We start from the raw sequence: 23,659 nt of genomic DNA on the forward strand, positions 1-23,659 counted from the left end.
AAACATCTTAGTTAGATGTCAAATTGCGCAACTACGACCTCGTTGGCAAAAACATCAAAAGGAATGACAGATTTCTTGATTAGTTTTAGATGAATTCAGACTATTTTGAGGAAGTATACTGGCTATATTGTTACGTCGTCTAAAGAGAGACAAGCATTACCATTGCTGTTTTTAAGGGAGTATGCGAGGCACAGGTCTTTTAGGGGAGTATGCGAGGCACAGGTCTTTTAGGGGAGTATGCGAGGCACAGGTCTTTTAGGGGAGTATGCGAGGCACAGGTCTTTTAGGGGAGTATGCGAGGCACAGATGTTCACTTCGCCTAGCCGAGTTCTGCCAGGAGTATACCAAACCTAGTACGCAGGCGCCTTTATAATGACTCTTCAAAACTTGGATGAGTCTACCTTGTTGTTGTCACACACGGACGTTCTCATTGCTCACTTGTGTATATATTTGGCTGTTACTCCACAGTCTGAACCCCTAATCCATGCTGACAGATTGATGCTCAGAGGAAGGTAACTCTGAGACAAACAGGGTTACTCAAACAGACAGCGGTTTGTCAGGATGACTCCCTATCTGTACGCATATCTGTGTATAGAATTACCTTGTTGTTTAACTCACGGTTTGGATAAATCAGTGGCGTATTTGCGTGTGAGTGCATGTGTTCAGCATGTGCATTCATCTCTGGATTAGATATATGCCTGTGAACACTGTAATGACGAGATATACAGTGCCTTTAGAAAGTATTCATACCCCTTGATTTATCCCACATTTTGTTGTGTTACAGCCGGAATTCAAAAAGGATTAAATCAATTTCTTTTCTCACCCACCGACACACAATATCCATAATTATGAAGTGAAAACCTGTTTTTAGAACTTTTGCTAATTTATTAAAAATGAATACAGAAAAGTAATTTGACTTCGTCTCGGGCCTAACAACAACCGTGTCAATATATCCTCCAAACACCGGTGTCTCGGGCATTATCACTTAATTATACAATGGGTGGGTCTAATCTTGAATGCTGATTGGTTAAAACCGCATTCCAGCTGGTGTCTATTCCACAAGTTGCCACCTATTTACTCTGTTCCATCTGACTGAGCAATCCACTGTCTCATCAGCACAGTCAGGCAAGTTATAAACTTGATCTCCACTATAAAAAGCATTTAGACATTTCTTTTAGACTAACATTTTATTTTCAACAGCGGAGATTTCTATAAACCCTGTTGTCTGTCTCTCTGACATTTGCAACATTATTTAAATTATCAAATTCGAACTCCTGCTGTCCCATAGTAATGACAGCGTTTCTCAGCCAGTCGAAATCATGAATCAGCTGGCATCATTTTATGGATATATACAAACAAATGTCAATTGAATGAACGTAAAACAAAACGCAGCTAATTTGCAATCTTTCCAGCTTCAGTTTGAAGTGATTGTGTTACTGTAGCTGTGTTGTTGGCTAGAACAACAGTGTCCTGACGAGTGAGCACATGTTCTATGCCATGCGAAATCACTCCTCATTGGCTCATGTTATGTATGTATCCAAATAAATGTCACTAGAAAACTGCTTGGAAATGGAAATGCAGCTACTTTGCTGCTATTCTGGCTGACTGTAAGTTAGCCGTAGTTGGCTAGCTAGCAAGCAAGGGATAAGAACGTTGCCTGCCTGTATGGCAATGGAACATTTAGAACAAACGACTGGGTCACATCCATAGATACAGAACTAAATGAATGAACAAAATAGTATGAATAAATTAATCCAAATAACTTTTTTTAATGAAAATATGTCAATCATTATTTGAATATGTTGGTAACTCGTCCCGGGCCTAACAACACCCATGCCAATATATCTTCCAAACACCGGCTTCTCGGGCATTATCAATTAATTAGAGTAACCTTTGGCAGCAATTACAGCTGTGAGTCTGCACACCTGGATTGTAAGATATTTGCACATTATTCTTTAAATAGTTCTTAAAGCGCTGTCAAGTTGGTTGTTGATCATTGCTAGAAAACATAGATTTTCAAGCCAATCTAAGTCAAAACTGTAACTAGGCCACTCAGGAACACTTAATGTCATATTGGTAAGCAACTCCAGTGTATATTTGGCCTTGTGTTTTAGGTTATTGTCCTGCTGAAGGGTGAATTTGTCTCCCAGTGTCTGTTGGAAAGCAGAATGAGCCAGGTTTCCTCTGGGATTTTTCCTGTGCTTAACTCTATTCCGTTTCTTTTTATCCTAAAAAACTCCCTAGTCCTTGCCGATGACAAGCATACCCATAGCGTGATGCAACCACCACCATGTTTGAAAATGTGCCTTCTTCTTTTCACTCTGTCAATTAGGTTAGTATTGTGGAGTAGCTGCACCATTGTTGATCTATTCTCCTATCACAGCCATTAAACTCTGTAACCGTTTTAAAAGTTATCATTGGCCTCAAGGTGAAATCCATCTTCGGCAACTGAGTTAGGAAGGACAACTGTATCTTTGTAGTGACTGGGTGTTTTTGTGCAACATCCATAGTGTAATTAATAACTTCACGATGCTCTAAGGGATATTCAAAGTCTGTATTTTTATTTTTTACCCATATACCAATAGGTGCCCTTGTTTGTGAACCCTTGGAAAACCTCCCTGCCTTTCGTGGTTGAATTTCTGCTTGAAATTCAAATCAAATCCAATTGTATTTGTCGCATATTTAGCAGATGTTATTGTGGCTGTAGCGAAATGCTTGTGTTCCTAGCTCCAAAATTGCATTAATATCTAACAATACACAAAAATACACACAAATCTAAATGTAAAATAATGTAACTAAGAAATATAAATATTACAACGAGCAATGTCGGAGTCCGGAGTGTATATAATATGCATATTGTAAATATATACTGTATGTGATAGATATTATGGACATTATGTGGATAGAATATATAGTATATTTGAAGAATACATGGATAGAATAGTATATGTACAGTACAAGTTTAATAAGATTCTAGAATACTAGAATACAGTATATACATATGAAATGGTAAAAAAGAGTATACAAACATTATTAAAGTCACTAGTGTTCCATTATTAAAGTGACCAGTGTTCCATGTTTATGTACATAGGGCAGCAGGGATGAGTAACCGGATGGTAGCCTGCTAGTGACAGTGACTAGGTTCAGGGCAGGGTACTGGCTGGAGACTGTCTAGTGATGGCTATTTAACAGTCTGATGGCCTTGAAATAGAAGCTGTTTTTCAGTCTCTTGGGCCTAGCTTTGATGCACCTGAAGTGACCTCGCCTTCTGGATGATAGCGGGGTGAACAGACTGTGGCTTGGGTGTCTGAGGTCCTTGATGATCTTCTTGGTCTTCCTGTGACACTGGGTGCTGTAGATGTCTCGAAGGGCAGGCAGTGTGCTCCTGGTGATGCTTTGGGCTGACCGCACCACCCTCTGGAGAGTCCTGTGGTTGCAGACTGTGCAGTTGTCGTAGCAGGAGGTGATACTGCCTGACAGGATGTTCTCAATGGTGCATCTGTAAAAGTTTGTGAGGGTCTTAGGGGCCAAGCCAAATTAGAGGGGCTGTTGCGCTGCAAACTTGATGATTGAGTTGGAGGCATGTGTGGCCACGCAGTTATGGGTAGACATGGAGTACAGGAGGGGGCTGAGCACGCACCCTTGTGGGGGCCCTGTGTTAAGGAGCAGCGTAGTAGAGGTGTTGTTGCCTATCTTCACCACCAGGACCCAGTTGCACAGGGCGGGGTTCAGACCCAGGGCACCAAGCTTAATGATGAGCTTGGAGGGTACTATGGTGTTGAAGGCTGAGCTGTAGTCAATGAACAGCATTCTAATATACACTACATGACCACAAGTATGTGAACACCTGCTCGTCGAACATCTCATTCCAAAACCATTGGCATTAATATGGAGTTGGTCCCCCCCTTTGCGGCTATAACTCCTCCACTCTTTTGTCAAGGCTTTCCACTAGATGTTGGAACATCGTTGTGGGGACTTGTTTCCATTAAGTATTAGTGAGGTCAGGCCCTGATGTTGAGTGATTAGGCATGAATCACAGTCAGCGTTCCAATTCCTCCCAAAGGTGTTTGATGGGGTTGAGGTTAAGGCTCTGTGCAGGCCAGTCAAGTTCTTCCCCTCCGATCTCGACAAACCATTTCTGTATGGACCTCACTTTGTGCACGGGGGCATTGTCATGCTGAAACAGGAAAGGGCCTTCCCAAACTGTTGCCACAAATTTGGAAGAGCAGAATTGTCTAGAATGTCAATGTATTGTATGCTGTAGCATTAAGATTTTCCTTCACTGGAACAAAGGGGCCTAGCCCGAACCATGAAAAACAGCCCCAGACCATTATTCCTTCTCCACTAAACTTTACAGTGGGCACTATGTATTCGGGCAGGTAGCGTTCTCCTGGCACCTGCCAAACCCAAATTTGTCCGTTGGACTGCCGATGGGGAAAGGTGATTCATCACTCCAGAGAATGCTTTTACACTGCTCCAGAGTCAATGGCGGCGAGCTTTACATCCACTCTAGCCGTTATTTGGCGTTGCAATTTGGTGATCTTAGGCTTGTGATCGGCTGCTGGAAACCCATTTCATGAAGCTCCTGACGAACAGTTCTTGTGCTGCATTGCTTCCAGAGGCAGTTTGGAACTTGGTAGTGAGTGTTGAAACCGAAGACAGATGTTTATGCGCTTTAGCACACAGCAATCCGTTCTTGTGTGGCCTACCACTCCGTTGTTGCTCCTAAACGTTTCCACTTCACAATAACAGCCCTTACAGATGATCCGGGCGTGAGTGGCAGGGAAGAAATTTGACAAACTGACTTGTTGGAAAGGTGGAATACTATGACGACGCCACATTGAAAGTCACTAAGCTCTTCAGTAAGGCCATTCTATTGCCAATGTTTGTCTATGGAGATTGCATGGCTGGTCGTTTTTATAGACCTGTCAGCATCAGGTGTGGCTGAATCCACTAATTTGAAGGGGTGTCCATATACTTTTGTATATATATTGTAGGTTTTCCTCCTGTCCAGGTGGGATAGGGCAGACCACAGTGTGATTGCTTCATCCGTGGATCTATTGGGTTGGTATGTGAATTGTAGTAGGTCTAGGGTTTTGGGTAAGGTGAAGCTGAAGCTGATATGATCCTTAACTAGCCTCTCAAAACATGATGATGACAGAAGTTAGTCATTTAGTTCAGTTACCTTTTTTTCTTGGGTACAGGAACAATGGGGACAGCAGACTGCTCGACTGACATTATGGTGTATTGTGTGTAGAACAGTGACACAAAATCTTCATCAATCTGTCACAATACTCTACAATAACAAAACAAAAACAGGTTTTTATTTTTGCAAATATATAAAAAAATAAAAACTGAAATATCACATTTACATAAGTATTCGACCCTTTACTCAGTACTTTATTGAACACTTTTGGCAGCGATTACAGCCTTGAGTCTTGGGTATGACCTTACAAGCTTGGCACATCTGTATTTGGGGAGTTTCTCCCATTCTTCTCTGCAGTTCCTCTCAAGCTCTGTTAGGTTGGATTTTCAGGTCTCTCCAGAGATGCTCGATCAGGTTCAAGTTCGGGTTCTGGCTTGGCCACTTGTCCCGAAGCCACTCCTGCGTTGTCTTGTGCTTAGGGTTGTTGTCCTGTTGGAAGGTGAACCTGAGCTCAATTTCCAGTCTCACAGCAAAAAGTCTAAATACTTAAGTAAATCAAATATTTATCTCTTTATATATATATCTATTTGCACAAATGTCTAAAAACCTGTTTTCTCTTTGTCATTATGGGGTATTGTGTATAGATTGATGGGGATTTAAAAAGGCCCCTGGCCCCTGGCCTTGAACATGCTCAGACATGAATCCCTTCAACACCCTGAATCTCACATACTGTACACCACCATTCCCTATCATGATATGCTAGTGCCGCACATTCTTGACGATGTGCTCACCACTCACATTGATGATACATAAGATTAGTTCATTGTCTTTTGTGCATACAAGTGTGTACATCCATTGTCCAACGGAGGACAACAACTTAGAGATAGAGGCTCTCTCGCTGTCTGAAGTTGGAGGGTGGTGGGCGCCATGTACTGTATCTTGTCCTAGAGATACAGGATAAGATGTATATCAGCTTAATGTAGCCTACCTGTCTCGAGGTATAGTTATCTCTAGAAGGAACACGTGCAAACAGACACACTTTTTTTTGGAAGTCCATGAAGGTATTTTTAGAGGCTCCAGAAGGTATTTTTGTACTTCTAACCGCCGCAAATGAACGCTCCTCCTCATTTCTTTATCATCTTACCAGGAATAGAGGCTAATTCAGGCAGTCAGCATTCAGTGATGTTATCTCTTATTCAAAGCCCAGGCATTGAAGGCTGTCACAGTGCTGACTTGTGTTCTGTTCCACTGAAGGATTCCTTTAGCGCTATCATGTATTTTTATCATCCTTGCCTGGCTTATGAATTTCCCTCTTGCAGACATTTTTGGGAAGTTTGATTGTGAGATAAAGGTGACAGACACAATGATGTCTCTCTCGCTCTCTCTCTCTCTCTCCTGCCAGGCAAAGACATGAGGTAATTGAATCTGAATGGAATCACCACAACTGGAACCTGAGCTCTGAAAACTCTGGGGCTACAGATGTTGGAGCATTAATCTAACATTGTCTTACAAAAAAGGCATTACAGCCAAAACATACCAAATAAAGTCTCCAATCTATATCCTTGCATTAGCTTTTCCATGACTGTAGGAACACACCAAGCTCCAGAAGTGTGTGTAATAGAACGGTTTGTTGGAGCTGTGTGTTTCTTTAGAAAATAGACAAAGGCAATAGACAACTAAAACAATTCACAGACATGGATCGACTGAACGCGACATGACATTGGCTGGGACTTAACGCCCGACCTTCAACATAAAATAAAGGCTCTCATTTCATTTCTCCCCACATCCCCCGGAGGCAGATAGTGGGAGTCATAAGAAGACCACAGTGACATCAACACACACCCCAGAAGAGACTGGAAGACCAACCATTAGTCTGGGAGATGATGTGTGTGCCACGCCCACTGTCAGACACACTTACTGCCACAGGCCCAGAGGCAGGTGTCTTTAGAAAGGCATTATACACATACCCCTCTATATCGGTTTATGTAATAGCTAGTTGTGCTCTGCATGTTCGTCCTACTGTATATGTCTATGCCTCACAGGCAGTAATACTATGCCGGTTTTGGTCTGCTCTGCCAAAAACAAGTAGTTACATCATCGTGGAGTAATTACAGTAGCCAACATGATTGATGATGTGACAGTCTCCTTTCATAGACCACTTAATAAACCTGGGCATGAGCTCTACACAGACAGAAGCCCAATCTTTTTTGCAAAGGAATAGTGTCTAAAAACTCAGAGTAGGTATTTCTGGTATTGCTCACATCCCACCTACAACATTGACCCAGGCCAACAATGTTAAGGCACTGCAGGTTTCAGAGCTAGACGAAATGATATACTGTACTGCATACCAGAGCCATGCCATATACAATATTTTGAATTCTAAATACATGGCTCAGCCGTATACGTTATTTAGCTGCCTGCTAGCTGGCAATGTGTGAACCCACAGCAGTAGAGAACTCCATTATATTTTGTATTCACTGCATTGTTCAATTAGCTGCTGCTGTGAGCTGGGTCTGGAGAATGAGTCACCTCTTAATGTGTGAAGGTCAGGGGGGGGGGGGGGGGGGGGGGGGGGTGAGCATGTGTGTGGGGCAGGGGATGGGGCAGGAAATCAGAGTCAGTGATGACGCAAGGACCTTGCTGAGAGTGCTTCCGATACTTATGGGCTATCAGCACTCAATAGCTCAAACACCGTGGCACACGGTAGAATAATAGAAAGGGGCTATAGAGAACACAAACACCGTGGCACACGGTAGAATAATAGAAAGGGGCTATAGAGAACACAAACACCGTGGCACACGGTAGAATAATAGAAAGGGGCTATAGAGAACACAAACACCGTGGCACACGGTAGAATAATAGAAAGGGGCTATAGAGAACACAAACACCGTGGCACACGGTAGAATAATAGAAAGGGGCTATAGAGAACACAAACACCGTGGCACACGGTAGAATAATAGAAAGGGGCTATAGAGAACACAAACACCGTGGCACACGGTAGAATAATAGAAAGGGGCTATAGAGAACACAAACACCGTGGCACACGGTAGAATAATAGAAAGGGGCTATAGAGAACACAAACACCGTGGCACACGGTAGAATAATAGAAAGGGGCTATAGAGAACACAAACACCGTGGCACACGGTAGAATAATAGAAAGGGGCTATAGAGAACACAAACACCGTGGCACACGGTAGAATAATAGAAAGGGGCTATAGAGAACACAAACACCGTGGCACACGGTAGAATAATAGAAAGGGGCTATAGAGAACACAAACACAGCAGTGTGTCACAGGAGGTTGGTGGCACCTTAATTGGGCTGGACAGGCTCATGGTAACGGCTGGAGCGGAATGTGTGGAATCGTATCAAATACATCAAACGCATGGTTTCTATTCCATAAGCTCCTTTCCAGACATTATTATGAGCCGTCCTCTCCTCAGCAGTGTGTGTGTGTCTGACCCACTGGAATTGTGATACAGTGAATTATAAGTGAAAATATCTGTCTATAAACAATTGTTGGAAAAATGACTTGTGTCATGCACAAAGTAGATGTCCTAACTGACTTGCCAAAACTATAGTTTATTAACAAGACATTTGTGGAGTGGTTGAAAAACTAGTTTTAATGACTCCAACCTAAATGTATGTAAACTTCAGACTTCAATTTATGTGTCAATTAATCCCATAAGGGATGGGTTGCCAATTGGAGATTTGACACGAAAATACAATTCCCATTCATTCAAAAATATTTAACTAATTCATTCATCTCCGGCCCTCTGTGTGTCCTCAACAAATTTTAAATAATCAAATAAGCTGATTTTAAAATATAAAAAACTGAATGATAAAGTTCTGAAACATTAATATGAGGGTTTCAGCATGAAATATATTTATTTGACTATTGTTAATATAGCTTTTTTACAAATGTTTTAGTGCCAAACTAGTGGCAGTTCTGAAAAAAGTAAATAGTTGTCTTTGTTACTGCTTATTTTAATGTAGGATGACAAACTATGGTTATCTTCAGTGTCACTGACCTCAGAGAGAGTTGAGTTTCATCACCCCCTTGACCCAGTCTGGATGGGCATGAGCATCAAAAGCAGTGACATCACAAAGACACTAATGCTGCATTCACATGCCATTCGGGACTAGTAAGTATTGACATTTCAGACTTGCTAACTGGGTGCAGTGAATAATAATACTGAAATGTAATATTGAATATTAACAATAACAAGCACTACAAATAACATGATTAAGGTTTAGTGAACGTACTGGTTCCAAGTAGAATAAGCATCTACTTTATTTTTCCCTGCACTGTAATTTACAACATGATAAGAGCTATTGATAAGAGCTAGGTAAACAGTAGCGGTGCGTGGGTAAAATCACTGGGGAAGCCAAGTCAGGGGAAAATAGCCATTTTACAACCTACAGTGCCTTTAGAAAGTATTCATACCCCGTGACTTATTCCACATTTTGTTATGTTACAGCCTGAATTAAAAATGGATTCATTTGATTTTTCCCCCCATCTGCACACAAATACCCCATAATCACAATCTTGTTTTTAGACATTTTTCCACATTTATTGAAAATAAAATACAGAAATATCTCATTTACATAAGTATTCACATCCCTAGGTCAATACTTTGTAGAAGCACCTTTGGCAGCGATTACGTCTGATTCTTTCTGGGTACGTCTCTTAGAGCTTTTACACACCTGGATTGTGCAACATTTGCTCATTATTCTTTTATAAATTCTTACAGCTCTGTCAAATTGGTTGTTGATCATTGCTAGACAACAATTCTTAGGTCTTCAGATTTCAATGGCTGGGATAGGAGAAAACTAAAGATGGATCAGCAACATTGTAGTTACTCCACAATACTAACCTAGAGTAGAGTAAAAATAAGGAATCCTGTACATAAAAAAATATATATATACAAAACATGCATCCTGTTTTTGCAACAAGGAACTAAAGTAATACTGCAAAAATGTGGCAAAAGCAATTCACTTTTTGTCCTGAAAACAAAGTGTTTGGGGCGAATCCAAGACAACACATTACTGAGTACCACTCTCCATATTTTCAATCATAGTGGTGGCTGCATCCTGTTATGGGTATGCTTGTAATTGTTAAGGACTGGGGAGTTTTTCAGAATAGAAAAGAAAAGGAATGGAGCTTAACACAGGCAAAATCTGGGAGATGAATTTACCATTCAGCAAGACAATAACCTAAAACCCAAGGCCAAATCTACACTGGAGTTGCTTACCAAGAAGACAATGAATGTTCCTGAGTGGCCGAGATACAGTTTTGACTTTAATCTGCCTAAAAATATATGGCAAGACCTGAAAATGGTTGTCAAGCAATGATCAACAACCAATTTAACAGAGCTTGAAGAATTTTGAAAAGAACAATGTGCAAATGTTGAACAACCCAGGTGTGGAAAGCTCTTAGAGACTTATCCAGAAAGGCTCACAGCTGTAATTGCTGCCAAATGTGATTATAACATGTATTGCCTCAGGGGTGTGAATACTTATCTAATCAAGATATACAGCGTGGCCAAAAGTTTTGAGAATGACACAAATATTAATTTCCACAAAGTTTGCTGCTTCAGTGTCTTTAGATATATTTGTCAAATGTTGCTATGGAATACTGAAGTATAATTATAAGCACTTCATAAGTGTCAAAGGCTTTTATTGACAATTACATGAAGTTGATGCAAAGAGTCAATATTTGCAGTGTTGACCCTTCTTTTTCAAGACCTCTGCAATTCGCCCTGGCATGCTGTCAATTAACTTCCGGGCCACATCCTGACTGATGGCAGCCCATTCTTGCATAATCAATGCTTGGAGTTTGTCAGAATTTGTGGGTTTATGTTTGTCCACCCGCCTCTTGAAGATTGACCACAAGTTCTCAATGGGATTAAGGTCTGGGGAGTTTCCTGGCCATGGACCCAAAATATCGATGTTTTGTTCCCCGAGCCACTTAGTTATCACTTTTCCCTTATGGCAAGGTGCTCCATCATATTGGAAAAGGCATTGTTTGTCACCAAACTGTTCCTGGATGGTTGGGAGAAGTTGCTCTTGGAGGATGTGTTGGTACCATTCTTTAATCATGGCTGTGTTCTTAGGCAAAATTGTTAGTGAGTCCACTCCCTTGACTGAGAAGCAAACCCACACATGAATGGTCTCATGATGCTTTACTGTTGGCATGACACAGGACTGATGGTAGCGCTCACCTTGTCTTCTCCGGACAAGCTTTTTTCCGGATGCCCCAAACAATAGGAAAGGGGATTCATCAGAGAAAATGACTTTACCCCAGTCCTCAGCAGTCCAATCCCTGTACCTTTTGCAGCATATCAGTCTGTCCCTGATTTTTTTCCTGGAGAGAAGTGGCTTCTTTGCTGCCCTTCTTGACACCAGGCTTTCCTTCAAAAGTATTTGCCTCACTGTGCGTGCAGATGCACTCACACTTGCCTGTTGCCATTCCCGAGCAAGCTCTGTACTGGTGGTGCCCCGATCCTGCAGCTGAATCCACTTTAGGAGACGGTTCTGGCGCTTGCTGGACTTTCTTGGGCGCCCTGAAGCCTTCTTCACAACAATTGAACCGCTCTCCTAGAAGTTTTTGATGATCCAATAAATGGTTGATTTAGGTGTAATCTTACTGGCAGCAATATTGCAGGTAACCTTGGTTGACAGAGGAAGAACAATGATTCCAAGCACCACCCTCCTTTTGAAGCTTCCAGTCTGTTATTCGAACTCAATCAGCATGACAGAGTGATCTCCAGCCTTGTCCTCGTCAACACTCACACCTGTGTTAACGAGAGAATCACTGACATGATGTCAACTGGTCCTTTTTTGGCAGGGCTGAAATGCAGTGGAAATGTTTTTTTGGGATTCAGTTATTTTGCATGGCAAAGAGGGACTTTGCAATTAATTGCCATTCATCTGATCACTCTTCATAACATTCTGGAGTATATGCAAATTGCCATCATACAAACTGAGGCAGCAGACTTTGTGAAAATTAATTTTTGTGTCATTCTCAAAACATTTGGCCACAACTGTATACTACGTGACCAAAAGTATGTGGACAACTGCTCGTCGAACATCTCATTCCAAAATCATGGACATTAATATGGAGTTGGTGTTTTATGTTTATATGGTTTTATGTTTTTATGTTTATATGATGTTCCTATGGTTATTTTGCAATCAACCTTCCCACAACTCTCTGGGACTGACGCATGATAGTTACTTGGCTTTGGAACATTATCAGTATATTTAAGGAACTTGACAAAATAACGTTATTTCCTTGGTATTTCATTACTTCAACTAAACGTTTCCTCAAAGTTCCAACGTGGTAACAGTTGATAACATTTTTGGTGGTGTTCAAGGAACGTTCTCCAACTGGTTTGACATTGGGAATTTTCTCAAATAGTTCGGAGAACGTTCAGAAACAACGTTCTCGTGTGGGAATCTCAGTGCTTCAGCATAACATTTTCAGCAGGTTTCCTCATGGTTCCATTTAAAGTAATGTTCTCAGAACATTCAGAGAATGTTAAAAAACAATGTTCTTCTTTGGGAATTTCAGTATTTCAGCATAACGTTTTCTGAATGTTTCCTCGTTGTTCTATTTAAAGTCAACATTCACATTCGAAGAATGTTATAAGAATGTTATTTAAAACATATACATTCCGTTCTCAGCATCAACAAAACTCTCTCTATACTCTATCTAGTTACGTGTGTTCAGACCACTAATTGGCCACACCTGATCTTAATGTGTTTGTTTTCTGAAATGGGGTCTGTTTTAAAATCCTAAAATGATTAGCTTTCTATAAATAAATAAAACGCTAGCCCCTTCCTGGTGGCGCAGTGGACTAAATCCATGTATGAAGGTCAGAAGATCATAGCTTAAAATCTCACTGGTGCTGTGCCACAATAAAAAAGAAATAACCTATAATTGAATAAAACTTTCAGGGAACCATAGTATGTTCTCCGAAGAGGCTACATTTTCACTCCGTTCTCAAAACGTTTAAAAATGTTCAGTTTTACCGGTCAGGAAACATATGGCTTCGTTCCCAGAACCAATGGGAAACCAAAAACGTACGTTCCCACAACTTCCAAGGAACCACATTTTATGTGCTTGCTGGGTAGTGAGGTCTGGTCATGTCTGGGACCACACACAAGAACGTGTGCACACACACATAGTGTCTTTACTGTTTGTCCCATCAAACCCTGATTCGTAGCTCAAGGCTAGATATCAGATATTTACAGGAATGCACGTTTTTACACTCAGTACCTCTGTGATCTCAGCATAGCTCTGCAGTTAGTTACACTACACACTATACTCACTCCTCAGATACCAAGTCTCAGTTGTAGCCTACAGCCTCAGACTCAAACTCAATGTTTACAAATACTGCAACAAATGGCCTTGAAAACAATCCATTGTCACATCTTACATTTTGTCTCCAGTCTAATTTCCATGTTGTAGTTGATCTCATGAATTGATCTGCCATTGGTCTCATGAATTCTCTTAAGCACACACTGTACGCATAACGATTACTGTGAAATGGTCAGAACAACACACAAAACAAGCGCATGCACACACTTACTGTGCCTGTTTACAGTAATGGACAGAAAAAGTGCCACACTGGGAAGTACCGTATGAACGGGATTGAAAGAATCTACAGTATGTGTGTTTGTATGTGATTATGCTGTGGTGAAATAATCTGTTTGAACAAATGCATTCCTGTAAGCCACACTGTGGCATTCAAAACATTTTGCTTTCTCTCAAGCCCTCTCTGTATTGTTCTCCCTCCATCTGTTTGCTCTGTTTTCAATCGCCTCCTGACCCTCCTGTGTGTGTGTGTGTGTGTGTGTGTGTGTGTGTGTGTGTGTGTGTGTGTGTGTGTGTGTGTGTGTGTGTGTGTGTGTGTGTGTGTGTGTGTGTGTGTGTGTGTGTGTGTGTGTGTGTGAGAGAGAGTTGAAAAGGGAGAGAAATAGTCATCTGTATGTGTGTGATAGCACAGGAGAGAAGACAGCAGGAGAGAGAGGCAACTGAGAGAATGCATTAGCACTTTATGGTTAGTATAACAAGTATTACACTGTGGAGAGGCTGGGAGAGTGAAGCACCATGTCTGTCTGTCCATCCACTCAATGTCTCAGTGCATCTGTCTGTCTGTAAGCAGCCCAGCCATCAGTGAAAACAGACTTTTAGTGCTTTTCCCACAATGAGGCCATGGTCTGTTTCTGAGACAAGTGGTTGTCTATGTGCTGTTTCTGGCTATAAACTAACCAAAAACAACCACGTTAGAACAGTTTCCAAGAGGGCACATTAACCCATACCTCATATCTCTTTGATCGATCAATGACCTATATCCTCTCTCTCTCTGTATCCCCCTGCATAAGATCTGTTTCTGGACCTTCTCCTTCCCCCATATTCTCTCTCTCTCTGTATCCCCCTGCATAAGATCTGTTTCTGGACCTTCTCCTTCCCCCATATTCTCTCTCACTCTGTATCCCCCTGCATAAGATCTGTTTCTGGACCTTCTCCTTCCCCCATATTCTCTCTCACTCTGTATCCCCCTACATAAGATGTGTTTCTGGACCTTCTCCTTCCCCCATATTCTCTCTCTCTCTCTGTATCCCCCTACATAAGATCTGTTTCTGGACCTTCTCCTTCCCCCATATTCTCTCTCTCTCTGTATCCCCCTACATAAGATCTGTTTCTGGACCTTCTCCTTCCCCCATATTCTCTCTCTCTCTGTATCCCCCTACATAAGATGTGTTTCTGGACCTTCTCCTTCCCCCATATTCTCTCTCTCTCTGTATCCCCCTACATAAGATCTGTTTCTGGACCTTCTCCTTCCCCCATATTCTCTCTCTCTCTGTATCCCCCTACATAAGATCTGTTTCTGGACCTTCTCCTTCCCCCATATTCTCTCTGTTTCAGGGAAACTGCTACATAGTGTAGTCATTTGAGGAGCCCTATCAACATCAACATGGTATATATGTTGTAGTAGGGCATAGTAGGGCATTTCCATGTACTGTAAAAGGACCAATGAGCATCAAAGTGAAGTTCATAGGAACATGTCAAATTGGGTGTCATGAAGGCTTAAGAGACATTTTAAACTGTGTGGTTCGAGCTCTGAATTGGCTGAAAGCCGTGGTAGATTGGCTGAAATTGGCTGAAAGCCGTGGTATAGCAGACCGATTTCCATGGGTATGACAAAACATTTATTTTCCATACTCTAATTATGTTGGTAACCAGTTTATAATAGCAATAAGGCACCTCGGGGGTGCAACAATTCCAGCGATTTTACTGAGCTACAGTTCATTTAAAGAAATCAGTCAATTTAAATAAATTCACTAGGCCTTAATCTATGGATTTCACATGACTGGGCAGGGGCGCAGCCATGTCGGCCCAGCTCCCAAGTGGGTGGAAGAGTGCTACCCACTTGGGAGCCAGGCCCACCCACTGGGGAGCCAGGCCCAGCCAATCAGAATGATTATTTCACCACAAAAGAGCTTTACTACAGACTGAAATACTTCTCAGTTTCATCAGCTGTCCAGGTGGCTGGTCTCAGACAATCCCGCAGGTGAAGAAGCTTAATGTGGAGGTCCTGGACTGGCGTGGTACACATGGTCTGTGGTTGTGAGGCCGGTTTTATGTACTGCCAAATTCTTTAAAACAAAATTGGAGGCGGCTTATGGTAGAGAAATTAACATTCAATTCTCTGGCAACAGCTCTGGTGGACATTCCTGCAGTCAGCATGCCAATTGCACACTCCCTCAAAACTTGAGACATCTGTGGCATTGTGTTGTGTGACAAAACTGCACATTTTAGATTGGCTTTTTATTGCCCCCAGCACAAGGTGCACCTGTGTAATGATCATGCTGTTTAATCAGCTTCTTGATATTCCACACTAGTCAGGTGGGTGGATTATCTTGGCAAAGGAGAAACGCTTACTAACAGGGATGTAAACAAATTTGTGCACAAAATTTGAGATGAATAAGCTTTTTGTGCGTATGGAAAATTTCTGGTGTCTTTTATTTCAGCGCATGAAACATGGAAGCAAACACTTTACATGTTGTGTTTATATTTTTGTTCGCAATAATACCAACACTTATATTTAGTTTTGGATAAATTATTTGCCATCTGCTTTGTAATTCCGTTACCAAAAACCCAAATAACTTTTCAAGATATTTTCTAATTTCACAACCTCATGACGGAGGATAATGAAAGTTCACAGAAATAACAAGTAAAGGTAGACCTACCAATTAGCTATAGTGTTTTTACTGATATTATTTTTTTTATTAAGTATTAAGTTAATCGGTAACAGAATTACCAAAAAATCTGTAACAGAATTACTGCAATTGGACTGGCTACAATGGGAATTCATAGTAGTGACAAACCACAATTGCTACTGCTGCTGTCCTCCCTTCCACTTACATACTGTTATGTTCAGCTCATAACACTTTTATTTCTCTTTCTGTAGTTTGTTGGTCCAAGGAAGGGTGAAACCAGTCTGAACAACCCCTCCCTCTCACTCTCCCTCTGTCTCTATCTCTCCCTGTCTCTCTTCTCTCTCTCTCTCTAGTTAATGTCACCTCTCCCAGCTCTTACTGACACATACCCATGAGGCCCCTCTCTTTCCATTTACTGTAACCAGCATCCTCACCCACTGAGCACCGACGACACCGGATGTACATGGACGTTGACATTTGGTCAGTATGCCCTGGCCTTGATTTCAACGTCCACAGAAGTAGTTTTATTGGTCTTGTCCGGACTGGCCTTAATTTAGGCCAAACATTGTGGTCCATGATTGGGTCAGATTTCATAATTCTGTTCCTGATTAACTTAATAATTAAACAAAATTGATATCATTAAAAACACTATAACTAATTGGTAGGACTGATATTATATGTTACTTCTGTGAACTTTCCTTATCCTCCTTCCTCATGAAGGTGAAGATATGTGGGGTTTTTTGTAACGGAATAACAAGGCACATATATATTTCTCCAAACAAAATATAAGTGTTGATATTAGTTGGCAAGTTTGTAAGCACAGTACAGTACAGTAGAGCACAATAGTATACAGAACAGAACAGTACATCACAGGAAAACTTTCAAGGAACCAAAGTGAAACGTTTCCAGAATTTCTCTGCAACCTAAAATGTATGTTCTCAGAACAAGCAAAATGTTCACTTCCATTCTCAGAACGTTAAAAAAATCTTCAGTTTTACCGGTCCGGAAACATATGACTTTGTTCCCAGAAACAATGGGAAACCAATAACATGCATTCCAACAGCTTTCAAGGAACCAAATGTGCTAGCTGGGATCTTTTTTAGGTACATTTTTATTCCTTGTTAAAAAATAAATAAATATCTGAGAAATGAAAACATTTTTTTTGCATAGAAAATATTTCAGTATTTGTATTATTTATTTTCTACAGCCTTTTTTGCTAAAGGGCTCTCTGCAAGTCGGACTCAAACATGCATTCATTATGGTTCCTAATGACTGGGACATGATATTAGGTTGCACACATAATTGCCGGTCTCAGGTAGGCCACCTGTACAGCACCAATTACATTTGCTTGAGTATAAGGAATTTGCAATGTACTCGTATGACTATGAGTATGACAGTGTCTAACATTAAGGCCATACACATTAAAAACCTCATGATAACTTTTAGATAGAGTAGACTGTGTCGGAATGTGTTCCTACCCATGCTCTACATTAAATAAACGTCTGACGATGTTGTGGAGGAGTCAATGGAACAATGAACTCATGCAACACAACTATCCCGTTTCTATAGAGGAAAGAACAAGGACAGAGGACTGTACAGCTATTAGAGGGAACTATCATGTTACCGACTAACAAACAACACCCAATGTGTTTCTGAACAACATTGGAAATGAATACAGTGCCTTCAGAAAGTATTCACACACCACAACTTTTTCAACATTTTGTTGTGTTACAGCCTACATTTAAAATGGATTAAATTGAGATTTTGTGTCACTGTCCTACACACAATACCCCATCATGTCAATGTTATTATGTATTTACAGATTTTTACAAATGAACAAAAAATGAAAAGCTGAAATGTCTTGAGTCAATAAGTATTCAACCCCTTTGTTATGACAAGTCTAAATAAGTTTTGGAGTAATAACATACTAAGTTGCATAGACTCACTCTGAGAGCAATAATAGTGTTTATTAACATGATTTTTAAATGACTGCCTCATCTCTGTACCCGACACATACAATTATCTGTAAGGTCCCTCAGTCGAGCAGTGGATTTCAAATGCAAATTCAACCACAAAGAGCAGGGAGGTTTTCACCAACTAAAAAAAAAAGTTTACATTGAATATCCCTTTGAGCATGGTAAAGTTAGTAATTACACTGGATGGTGTATCAATACACCCAGTCACTACAAAGATACAGGCATCCTTCCTAACTCAGTTGCCAGAGAGGCTGTGATAGGAGAAGACTGAGGATGGATCAACAACATTGTAGTTACTCCACAATACTAACCTAAATGACACAGTGAAAAGAAGGAAGCCTGTACAGAATAAAAATATTCCAAAACATGCATCTTGTTTGCCATAAGGCACTAAAGTAAAACTACCAAAAACTTTGGCAACAAGTCACTGAGTACCACTGTTCATATTTTCAAGCATGGTGGTGGCTGCATCATGTTATGGGTACATTTTCCATCGGCAAGGATTAGGGAGATTTTTAGGATAAAAAGAAACAGAGCTAAGCACAGGCAAAATCCTAGAGGAAAACCTAGTTCAGTCTGCTTTCCACAAGACACTGAGAGACAAATTCACCTTTCAGCAGGACAATAACCTAAAACACCATGGCCAAATAGACTAAATTGAATGTTCCTGAGTGGCCTACAGTAGTTACCCTTTTGACTTAAATCAGCTTGAAAATCTATGGCAAGACTTGGAAATGGCTATGTTGCAATGACCAACAACCAACTTGACAGAGGTTGAAGAATTTTAAAAAGAATAATATGCAAATATTGAACAATACAGATGTGCAAAGCTCTTAGAGACTTACCCAGAAAGACTCACAGCTGTAATCGCTGCCAAAGGTGATTCTAACAAGTATTGACTCAGGGGTCTGAAATGTTATATTTAAATGTTGTTTTTTATTTTCACTAAATTTCGCAAAATTTTCTTAAAACATGTTTTCACTTTGTCATTATGGGGTCTAGTGTGTAGATGGGTGAGATTTTGTTTCATTTAATCCATTTTAAATTCAGGCTGTAACACAACAACATGTGGCATGAGTCAAGTTCTTTCTGAAGGCACCTTTCCTGTGTTCTGTGAGCTCACTCAAACAACCTGGAAAGTAGGTTCTGATGTGCCATTGTTTACTCTGCCATTGGTGACCTTATATACAGTCACGAAGCCTGGGCTTTCGTTACCTTTTTCTTATTTCAGATCAAGTTTGTGTACTTCCCCTTCCACTCTTTTCTCCATTATCCTCTGAATAATAATAATAATGCCACCTGTATTCACAGCCGTCACAAATATAATTTTCCCCTTCTGCTGGATTAGTCACACATGGAGTTACCTTCATTAACATCACCAGACTGAGACACAGCAGTAGCTGCGTGCTTTGCTCATTACTCTAAATATTCTCTCTCTCTCTCTCTCTCTCTCACTCACTCACTCACTCACTCACTCACTCACTCACTCACTCACTCACTCACTCACTCACTCACTCACTCACTCACTCACTCACTCACTCACTCACTCACTCACTCACACACACACACACACACAGTTTAATCTCAACACTGATAATATGCATTATACACCCATTGGTAAACATTGCCCTGGAGTGAATGAGTGGACACGTGGGCAGCCTCATCATGGCTAACAGCATAAAAATAGAGAAGGTATTACTGAGTTGGGCCATGTTTGGTTGTGTGAAGCCAAAAGGGTACACTACAGAGGGTCAACATGGTATCGAACAGCCAATTGCTACATATTGCAGTGCTTTATGTTATTGCTCTAATAGGGGTGGCAGGTAGCCTAGTGGCTAGAGGGCCAGTAACCAAAAGGTTGATGCATCGAGTCCCTGAGCTGACAAGGTAAAAATCTGTTGTTCTGCCCCTGAACAAGGCAGTTAACCCTAGGCTGTCATTGTAAATAAGAATGTGTTCTTAACTGACATGCCTATTTAAACAAAATTAGGTATACAACAGACTGAGAAAGCACAGATGGCACAGCACTTTGCAGTGTAAACAACACGAGAGAGCTGGAGAGGGAGAAATACTATTGGTGCTCTATGGTTTAGTATTGAGGCAGGAAAAGGGGCTGTGTTAATTTAGCCCACAGGAAGCCCAGTGCTTAGACAGGCATCCCTTTACTGTAGGAAGGAAAGGTGTGATCTCCTGCCCACTCTCACAGCATGGTAGCTGTACATCCCTGTGTGCACCACCACTACAGTCAGGCCTGGTAATGACTTCAAATAAAAATATGCTTCTGGAAAATGAAGCTACTTAACAGAAACGTTATTCGAATTTATAGCACTATTGTCATGGTCAGCTGTAACAGAAAATCACAAAATCCCTGTCCTACAGAAGGCTAATGTTAACATTACAGTAGGCCAACCTTACCATGTCTGATATAAATAGCAATGACCAGGTTTTTGTAGGATACCTGGGATAGGTCTACCTGGAATATACCATTAGCAACCAATCAAATATTTTTGGCATTGAATAAATACATGAAATAATCAATAACCACATTCAAGTAGACTATAACCATATTCATGAAGTAGTCACCTGGAATGCATTTAAATTAACAGGTGTGCCTTCTTAAAAGTACATTTTTTGAATTTCTTTCCTTCTTCGTTTAGAGAAGGATTGGACCAAGGTGCAGCGTGGTAAGTGTACATCTTCCTTAATTTGATGAACACCCCCCAAAAAAGATATATATAAACAAAAGTAACGTTCTGCAGGCTACACAGTTACTATACAAAATCAAGATCCCATCGCTGATCCCTCCGCTTCCGTGGAACCGGACCGTGGATTGTCGCTGGAGGCTCCGGACCGTGGATCATCACCGGAGGAACCGGACCGTATATCGTCGCCGGAGGAACCGGACCGTAGATCTTCGCTGGAGGAACCAGATCGTAGATCTTCGCCGGAGGAACCGGACCGTATATCGTCGCCAGAGGAACCGGACCGTAGATCGTCGACTGAGGTACCGGACCGTAGATCGTCGCCGGGGACTCCGGACCGTAGTTCGTCGCCGGGGACTCCGGACCGTAGATTGTCGGCGGAGGCTCCGGACTGGGAAACCCTGCTGGAGGCTCTGGACCGCCGACCATCGCTGGAGGCTCTGGACTGCCGACCGTCGCTGGAGGCTCTGGACCGCCGACCGTCGCTGGAGGCTTTGGACCACCGACCGCCGCTGGAGGCTCTGGACCACCGACCGCCGCTGGAGGCTCTGGACCACCGACCGCCGCTGGAGGCTCTGGACCGCCGCTGGAGGCTCTGGACTGCCGCTGGTGGCTCTGGACCGCCGGCCGCAGCTGGAGGCTCTGGACCGCAGACCGTTGCTGGAGGCTCCGGACCTTGAATCGTCGCTGGAGGCTCCGGGCCATGAATCTTCACTGGAGACTCCGGGCCATGAATCTTCACTGGAGACTCCGGGTCATGGATCATCACTGGAGGCTCCGGGCCATGGATCATCACTGGAGACTCCGGGCCATGGATCACCACTGGAGGCTCTGGGCCATGGATCACCACTGGAGGCTCTGGGCCATGGATCACCACTGGAGGCTCTGGACCATGGATCATCACTGGAGACTCCGGGCCATGGATCACCACTGGAGGCTCTGGGCCATGGATCACCACTGGAGGCTCTGGACCATGGATCATCACTGGAGGCTTTGGGCCATGGATCATCACTGGAGGCTTTGTGTGTGGAGCAGGCACAGGACGTACCAGGCTGGAGACACGCACTGGAGGCCGGGTGCATGGAGCTGGCACAGGATATACTGGACCGTGGAGGCGCACTGGAGGTCTGGAGCGTAGAGCTGGCACAACCCGTCCTGGCTGGATTCTCACTTTAGCCCGGCAAGTGCGGGGCACTGGGCTGTGAAGGCGCACTGGAGACACGGTGCGTAGAACCGGCACACATTGTACCGGAACGGTAACACACAACCCAGGGTGAGTGCATAGAGGAGACACAGGACATACCGGACTGAGGAGACGCACTGGAGGCCAGATGCGTGAAACTGGTGCTCTACAGCGCTCTCAACGCCCACACCTCTCTCGGGAATCTTTTGTCGAGTTCCTCACTCGACTCCCTGACTGGCTCTGGTTCACCCCTCGGTTCCGCCGACCACTCAGTGTGCTGGCTGCCTCTCGGGCTTCCGTCGTGGTTGTGAACCCCGGAGTCGTCGTTGATCCTCCTTCGCTGCCTCCGCCTGCTTCCATGTCAGGGTCTTGTCTCCTGCCATAATCCCCTCCCATGTCCATGATGTCCTCCACTCCCTTTTCTCCCGGGCCCAGGATCCCTGCTCCTCCTGGCCACGCTGCTTGGTCCTTTGGTGGTGGGATCTTCTGTCACGATCGTTTAGAGAAGGATTGGACCAAGGTGCAGCGTGGTAGGTGTACATCTTCCTTAATTTGATGAACACCAAATATATATATATATATATATATATATATATAATAGAACGTAATGTTCTGCAGGCTACACAGTAACTACACAAAATCAAGATCCCACAAACTAAGGTGGGAAGAAAGGCTGCCTAAGTATGATCCCCAATCAGAGACAACGATAGACTCTGATTGGGAACCATACCCGGTCAACAAAGAAATAGAAAACTAGAATGCCCACCCAAATCACACCCCGACCTAACCAAATAGAGAAATAAAAAGGCTCTCTAAGGTCAGGGCGTGACACTTAATGCGTTTGAGCCAATCAGTGACAATGTAGGGGGGGGGGGGGGGGGGGGGGGGGGGGTATACAGAGCCCTATTTGATAAAATACCAAGTCCATATTATGGCTATAACAGCTCAAATAAGCAAAGAGAAATGATAGTCCATCATTACTTTAAGACATGAAGGTCAGTCTGTACGGAATATTTCAAGAACTTTTAAAGTTTCTTCAAGTGCAGTCACAAAAACCATCAAGCACTATGATGAAACTGGCTCTCATGAGGACTGGCACATGAATGGAAGACCCAGAGTTAACTCTGCTGCAGAGGATAAGTTCATTAGAGTTACCAGCCTCAGAAATTGCAGCCCAAATAAATGCTTCACAGAGTTCAAGAAACAGACAAATCTCCACATCAACTGTTCAGAGGAGACTGTGTGAATCAGGCCTTCATGGTCGAGCTGCTGCAAAGAATCCACTACTAAAGGACACCAATAAGAAGAGGAAACATGCTTGGGCCAAGAAACATGAGCAATGGACATTAGAATGGTGGAAATTTGTCCAAATTGGAGATTTTTGGTTTCAACCACTGTGTCTTTGTGGGACGTGATGTGGGTGTA

At 42.4% G+C, this 23,659-nt stretch overlaps 1 pseudogene; it reads right to left on the reverse strand.

The window, feature by feature from the left end:
* LOC139412359 (piggyBac transposable element-derived protein 4-like) overlaps positions 1-21,844 on the reverse strand; it is a 41,041-nt pseudogene extending 19,197 nt beyond the window's left edge.
* Positions 21,845-23,659: the final 1,815 nt, after the last annotated feature.

Source organism: Oncorhynchus clarkii, chromosome 6, assembly GCF_045791955.1.
Source record: "Oncorhynchus clarkii lewisi isolate Uvic-CL-2024 chromosome 6, UVic_Ocla_1.0, whole genome shotgun sequence".
Taxonomy (NCBI): Eukaryota; Metazoa; Chordata; class Actinopteri; order Salmoniformes; family Salmonidae; genus Oncorhynchus; species Oncorhynchus clarkii.